Raw genomic sequence first — 7,736 nt, 5'->3', positions numbered from 1 at the left:
TAACTTTCAGAATGACATCGGGATAACCAGCGAACATTTCTTGTCCCTGCTTGAATTTTATCTTCACTCCACAGTCATTGATATTAACCAAAGGTTTTATCTGCAAAAAGCAGGAATCTGCATTGGTTCGTCTATCGCCCCTATCTTGACTGACATCTTTTTATTCTGTACTAACCAGCGCATTTGTCCGTAGCTAAATGGAACACCTGTTAAACTTTTTTTTGTTGATAATTATTTTGTTGTGTTTGATAGAACCCCATCATTTAACTTTGACGAAGCGATTGCTGATGTTCTTAGCATTTTTAATATACTATAGAATGTCAGCCCGGCTTAATTTGTTGCGATGAGGTTTTACAACCGCATCCTGAGAACTTTTGTCCATAACTGGAAATGGACACATAAACGCTTTATTTATGCACTATTTCATTCGCGTGGGGAAAGAAAAGATAAAATTCTGGAAAACAGAGGTCGAAGAGATTGTGCTAGTGAAGGCAAACGCTGCACCGTTTAGTCATGTACGCTAGCTGACTCCTCAACGAGGCTCCAGTACCGACTGTGTTGCGCCGTAGGTGGTCTTGTAAGCACGGAAGACGGTCTAGCTGCATCATATTTTGTGTTGTAATTTACATCAGCCATAAACTTGCAATTGATTCCTATATGCCGGCGTGCTCTGCTTTGAGTGCTTCAGCAAGGGACGAATGATGAACAAACCCTTTATGCAGTTGATGCAGCGTAGCTCATAGTCAAAAGGTAGATCCCGCCGCATAAAAAAAAAAATAAAAGCATTATTTTCTTACGTTCTCTACCTTCGCCTGGAAGAGGAAAAAATCTAGCTTTCTCAGATGTTGTGGAATGAAATGTATTTAAATTCAGTAGCATTGCACGCTGCCAACTTTTTACTACGAGTTGTGTACTTGCTGTGGCAGCTGTTAACTAGTTCGGACTTAACATTTCCTGGCAAAGAGTTAAAAGAGAAAATATTGAAGAAGCTTGAAGCATAGAAACCCCACAATTGGAGACAGGAAATAAGTGTCAATTAATGTTTTTGTTTTACAGAAACAAAAAAAAAACACGAATGCGTGCTCACCACCGAAATATTTGTCATCAAATTATTGTTGCCTGGTCATGATGCTCTTCAAGAAAATTATTTTTGTCCAAAAGCTGTATAAGCGCGTGGATAACTCTCATGACCTGCCTTCGAATATTTTTGCAAAGTCGGCCTAACAATATGCATTTAAATGCTTTTTCCTATGCGGTATTATGGGACAATTCTCCATACTTTTTAGGAATTTTATCAAAACACATTGCAACCTATCTATAAATTGCATTCGTTCGCTCTAACAGTTTAGAAAAAACGTGCCCTCTTTGTCAAAAGTAACCTGGCTGCTGGGTTTCCTTTTCAACCGCAAGAAATGGTCTTTACAGATAAGAGTGATTTTTTTTTTCGCACAGGTGAATAATAATTTGGCATTTCCTGTAAAACGCTTAACTACAGGGCGAAGGAGAAAATCGGGCAGCCTGGTTACCATTGGCAAAGGCGGTACGTTGTTTCTAGCAGTGTTAGACAGGCGGCTATTTGCGACGCAGCGGCGCCAGCCTTCGCAGTGACAGCATACGCATCCTTCGTTCCCACGCCTGAGCAGCGTCCAGTCACCCCCGGCGGAATTTCAACTTGCGGTGTCATATGAAACCATACGGACAGCGCTGCCGCGCTCGCACGACTGGCGCCGGCGCGCTCACAGCCTTTCTCTCTTCATCTTCCCTCTGCTCTCTTGCAGCGCAGGTGCGCGCCTCGCGGTTGTGTGCTGCAGCTCTGGGGCCGTATTACAGACGGCTCACACTCACAATCACACTCACACTCACAATCTTCCTATTGGCCAGCGGCAAAACGGTGGGAGTGGCCGTCCTTTACATCATCGACGTCTGCTGTTTACGTCATGAACAAACTTGAAGTGGTGACGTCGACTACGGGCCAATTGTGAGCGGGGGATGTGAGCGACGCGAGCCGCTCACAACTCGTTTGTGAGCGCGCTCACAAAGGAAAAATGGCGGCGGTCTATGCGGCGGCCGGCGTTCTCGTGAGGCGGTAGCGGCGGCAAAGGACGGTGTACGAAGACTGTTTGACGAGCCGGGCGAGATGTTTCGACGCATGTTGCTACTCGAGAAGGATATAGGACAGTGACTGTGCGACGCGACGAACTGAGATAGGTGTGTGCGGCCGAGTGCGCTGTCTGTGTGGCGGCAGATAATGTGTGCACTGCGCTTTTTCCGAGCTCCTAGTGGCTTCCAAACCGCTACTGGCAACGAGGCGAACATCGGCCTCGCGCAGCCGACACTTCGAAAGCGTTTGCGGCATGCAGCAAGGCGGCGGCGAAGAAAGGCTTCCTTCGTCACGGCAGCATACCGGGCGTCGTCGGGTTTGTCGACGGCCCATCGGGCGTCTACGAGTAGCCTTGTGATGTCCCTGTTTTCAGATATGAGATGCCGACATGATTTGGGCCATGAACCTCCCTACGTGGTATCTTGGCATGATGCTTTCTTCTGGCGGCCTCCTCGGCTGCACACAGGCATGACACAGGCCGAGGAAGGCCTTCTGCGAGGCGTCGAATTCACGACAGTGAGCCGTGCTGCTCTTTGCAAGATAAGTTACGGTAGGCTCCACATGCCTCACATGTATTGCCGTTCTTGGGCTTTTATAAAAGCTGAAACGTAAGACACGTCGTACATTTTTGAAATGCCTACGTAAGAAACGAATATGGGAATGCGTGTGTTTGACGCCTGTATTGAGTAGGAATGGGGCACCATTTATACCGATATGAAGTGCAAGGCTGTCCTTACAGCAGTGTTGCTGAAACTTTCAATCATTCATTGTCTGCACTCCCGTGAATGTCATCGTCAGCAAGACCTGGCAATGAGCTACTTGATGCGACTCTTCCATTGTGTCAGCAAGGTTCCATTGTGTCAGCAAGGCTGTTAAAGTTTATGAGGCTGTTGAGGTCGACAACGACGAAGAATGTGCTTAACAGCGTGCCATTTTCGGTTATGCTGGTGAAAGGGGCACCTGTTGGAGACATGGCTGCCAGTGTCATGGCATCCCGGTCCGGACTCTCCATAACGGCTATAGAACAAGGCATACACCTCCACAAGGTTAATGGTGGATAACTGCGTAGGCGTGCTGAAGAGCCGCTTCCAGTGCTTGCAAAAATACTAGACGCTCCTCTACCAGCCAGAGCGTGTAACATATGTGCCGTGTTGCATAACTTCTTTGGATGTCTTCCTGGCTGCAGACGAGGAGGTTGCTGCTGGCTTGGACAAGAAAGGGTCACATCTGCGTACCGGCTACTTGGAAGTGGGATCACTATTGCCATGCATACCTCTAGGAAAAAGCCATACAGAATCATGTTAGCCTGTTCCACAGAACCTGCCACCAGAGCTGGCTGGCACAGCTGCCCATGGTGCGGCAACAGCTGCGGCGTCAATGCCAGCACAACAATCGGCTATGATATACCACACGTAGCTGACCAATTCATCGCAGGCAGCCAAGTGCAGCGCCTTCTCGTTTCATGTCTGTGCCAGAAACCTTTGTGATAATGATGAATCTTCTCGAACCTCATCTGTCAAGTCAAATTTGTCTTCGTACCCCCCCCCACCCCCACCCCCCCCCATTCACTGTTGCTTGCAACCGTGCATGTTGGTGTTTGTGTGTGTGCCTGTGTTTGAGTACATAATTAAAGTGTTTCACAACGAGGCAGCAATTGTGATGCCTATCGGAATGGGAAAGTCTCACAGAAGTTTTTTAGAAGCACGTGTATCAACCGTGCCCCTTTATTTTCCTGCAGCGTTTCACACGCTTGAATATGCAGCAGCGAAACCAACTGCCTGCAATAGCACAGGCAGTTATTTGCACGTGCTGCACGATTGTGCTACACAGAGAAGACATACACGAATAATTTTTTAGCGCCTGTAAGCTGGCACTGTACTCATCGCAGGTCTGACACACTTCAGAAACAAGAAATGAAAGTATTGTGCATAAAACTGCGACTCAGAGGCATGACACAAAATAATAGTTCCTTAATGATTACAGGCTTGCATAGTAGTTGTCATAGGTTTGGCACATTTCAGAAGCAGGAAACAAAGTATGGCTCTTAACAGTGCAGAAACATGACACAAGTAGTGCTATGTACAATGTTTGCATAAGGTAGTCTCCATTAGTGAACCTTCCAGGACTACAGGCCTGCATATACTGTTAGGACGCATAGAAAGCATTTGCTTAATGCTAAACAGTGTAAAGCTGACAAATTGAATGCATAATATTGCGAGTTTTAATGCTCACAGTACGCAGAAAAACATCACATATGCATCAAGCAAATGGTGTGTGGGCAGAAGGTATCGCTCAAAAACAAAGCAACTCACTCATGAGAACAAAGAAAAAAAAATACAGAGCACACTACAACGAAAGCTACATCGAAAGCCCTGTCACGGTGGCACTGCAGTGAATGAAGGCTTCGGGTTCAGTCACGGCAGGGGTGGAAGCATTCCCATGATCATGTTCTTTCCTAAACTACCCAGCTACATACAAACAGATGATAATGCAAGGACAGAGCTTCATTTTGGCCTACACTACATGCTTCACAGTCGTCTTGCATTTCCTAAAGAGAAACAAATAGAACCACGGAGCCTGCATGTTGCACTTTAAGCACTTTTCTCATCGATACTAGTAGGCGCCGACCGAAAACACCTTCGCAAGTTATCTTTGTCCATTTCCGTGTCAAGCGCTCCATGAAATTTTATCGCTGCAGGCCCTGGACTTCGACTGCATTCTATTAGATTTTCAGCATGCTCACGGCACTTGCACGGTACTTCGATTACCGACGACACTAAAAAAAGCAGCACCTTCTCGGGGAATCAGCTGTTTGCTTGCAGGCCGCCATGTGCACGCCATGACGCCGCCGGCGCACCCTCGCGGCAACAAAAGTTACCTAATAGCAAGTATAACTACACAACTAAGAACGCTTCAACTTGAGCTCAATGTTAATCAATACTAAAAATAGTATCTTGCCAAAATAAACCTTTGTTTGTTTTATTTATTGCGTATTAGTTGCGTCGTGTTAGAAAAAGTTAGGAGACGGTCCCTGCTCAGTTTTGTGCCACACTGTGGCATCAACGTTTGCCGAGGATTCGGGACTACTAGGGCGGAGCCACGCTAAAAGTCGCTGGTAATTGGACGATTTCGCATACTCGTCACGATTGACGTCTCAAGGCTGCGTCACAGCTTCGTAATTTTGACGTCACGCTCACAAACTTGTGAGCGGAGTCCGTAATTCGGCCCCTGCTCGCACACGGAGAATAAACAGTAGAACCACGACATGCCTCGTCCTGTCTCGCGGAACAGTCTGCAGCTCAGTGTGAGTACCACTGACAATTTATTTAAAATATATGTTCGTAACGGAGTAGGTTTTTGGGAGCATTTGTTGCTTTATTTGCCTCCAATGGTGCTACACTTCCCTGCAGGAGTAAAGACTCGGGATTACTAGGACAGACCTTTGAGTGCCAATTTCCTTTGGGCTGCTTCGGTTGACGCTGCATGCACGGCTGTTCGGGACGACTGGTAAGATATCCATTTTTTACACAGTGCGGTGTATTAACTGGAAATTAATCATTTTGTAAGTCATTGGCACCTGATAATTAAGATTAACAGAATGTGCTTATCTGCTGTTTATGTATGCCAAGAGTAAGAAAAGCTTTTACTTCAACTCTATTGCACCGAAAAAAATGCATTCTTCATGAATTCCAATTTCAGCACACTGACTTGTACAAACTAATTTTGTAGCAGTGGCAGATTTTACTGCTCATGAACAATTTTCCCAAGCTGTACTAATAAAAACAATTCTGCATAATATTGTCTCATTTTTGTTTTCGCTTGCAGATGTTTGTACGAATGGAAGATGGTGACATGCAAGCTGCTCGAGCATAAATCGGCAAGGGCTGTTGTCCTTATAACCGAGAGCAAAAGGCGCATGCTAGAGATGCTGGCTTGGCAGACACCTGAAGCTCTGCCGACACCTTGTCAATGGGCATAGCCAGAGGTGACGTCCTGGAAGTCTGAAAGAATTCTGCCTATTGTTTTTTTTCGCTATGTACCACATGCGCACCTAATAAATATCCATGAAACGAAACATTCTGGCTTTTTTTGTGTGCGAATGCATATATACTTTCAGGATGCTGTATATTTAATATTTAGTTCAGTTCAGTTCAGTCGTTCAGTCGTGTCCGACTCTTCGTGACCCTATGGACCATGTCACGCCACGCTTTCCGGTCTCTCACTATCTTCCTAACATCACATAACTTCATCTGCAGTGCCTCGAGGATGCCATCTAACCATCGCCTTCGCTGCCTACCCCTTCTCCGGCGACCCTCAACCTTTCCCAACATCAAATCTTTCTCCAGCGACTCCTCTTCTCATCAGATGACCAAAGTAGCTGAGCTTTAACTTTAGAATTTGACCCTCCAATGAGCAGTCAGGGTCTATGGTCGACAATATCGACTGATTTGATCTTCTGGCAGTCCAAGGAACTCTCAAGTCTTCGCCAGCACCACAATTCAAACGCGTCAATTCTTCGGCGGTCAGCCTTTTTCACAGTCCAACTCTCGCATCCATACATCACAACTGGGAAGACCATACCACGAGTTATACGGATCTTGGTTGGCAGACTAATGTCTGTGCTCTTTACTAGGCGGTCAAGGCTAACCATTGCTCTCTTTCCCAGAAGCAGGCGTCTCCTAATTTCATGGCTGCAGTCTCCTTCCGAGGTAATCTTGGAGCCCAAGAAGAGAAAATCTGTCACAGCTTCCACTTCTTGTCCATTGATGCTCCAGGACTTGATAGGGCAAGACGCCATGATCTTTGTCTTTTTAATGTTCAGTTTAAGCCGAAACTTCTCACTCTCTTCTTCTACGGCATCAGAAGTCTCTTGAGTTCCACTTCACTTTCTGCCATTAAAGTGGTATCATCCACATATCTAAGGTTGTTGATACGTTTTCCAGCAATCTTCACTCCAGCTGAAGACTTGTCCAGACTCATGATGCACTCTGCATATAGGTTAAATAGGCAGGGCGACAGCATGCAGCCTTGCCTCACTCCTTTCTCAATCGGAATCCAATCAGTAAGACCATGCGCACTTCTGACTGTGGCCTCTTGTCCTTCATACAGGTTCTTGAGGAGACAGATGAGGTGAATTGGAACTCCCATCTCTTGGAGAGCTTGCCACAATCTGCTGTGATCTACGCAGTCAAACGCTTTCGCATAATCAATAAAGCAGAAGTAGATGGGTTTCTGGAACTCTCTTGCTTTTTCCATGATCCAGCGAAGGTTGGCAATTTGGTCCCTAGCTCCTCTGCCCTTGCGAAACCCAGCTTGCAATTCCGGAAGCGCCCGATCCACATACTGCTGCAGCCTACCTTGGAGGATTTTCAACATCATCTTGCTAGCATGCGAAATAAGCGCGATCGTGCTGCAGTTGGAACAATCTTTGGCACTGCCTTTCTTTGGAATGGGGATGTAAACTGACCTCCTCCAATCCTGTGGCCACTGTAGGGTTGTCCAAATCTTCTGACATAACGTATGCAGAATGTTAGCTTCGTCATGGTTGAGGTTTCGAAGCAACTCAGCTGGAATGCCATCAATTCCGCTAGCTTTGTTCTTAGCAAGGCTGGCTAAGGCCCATTCAACTTACCCT

This window comes from Amblyomma maculatum, unplaced genomic scaffold (genome assembly GCF_055883805.1).
Source record: "Amblyomma maculatum isolate TAMU_Amacu unplaced genomic scaffold, ASM5588380v1 scaffold_84, whole genome shotgun sequence".
Taxonomy (NCBI): Eukaryota; Metazoa; Arthropoda; class Arachnida; order Ixodida; family Ixodidae; genus Amblyomma; species Amblyomma maculatum.
Note: the sequence above shows the minus strand (reverse complement) of the source record.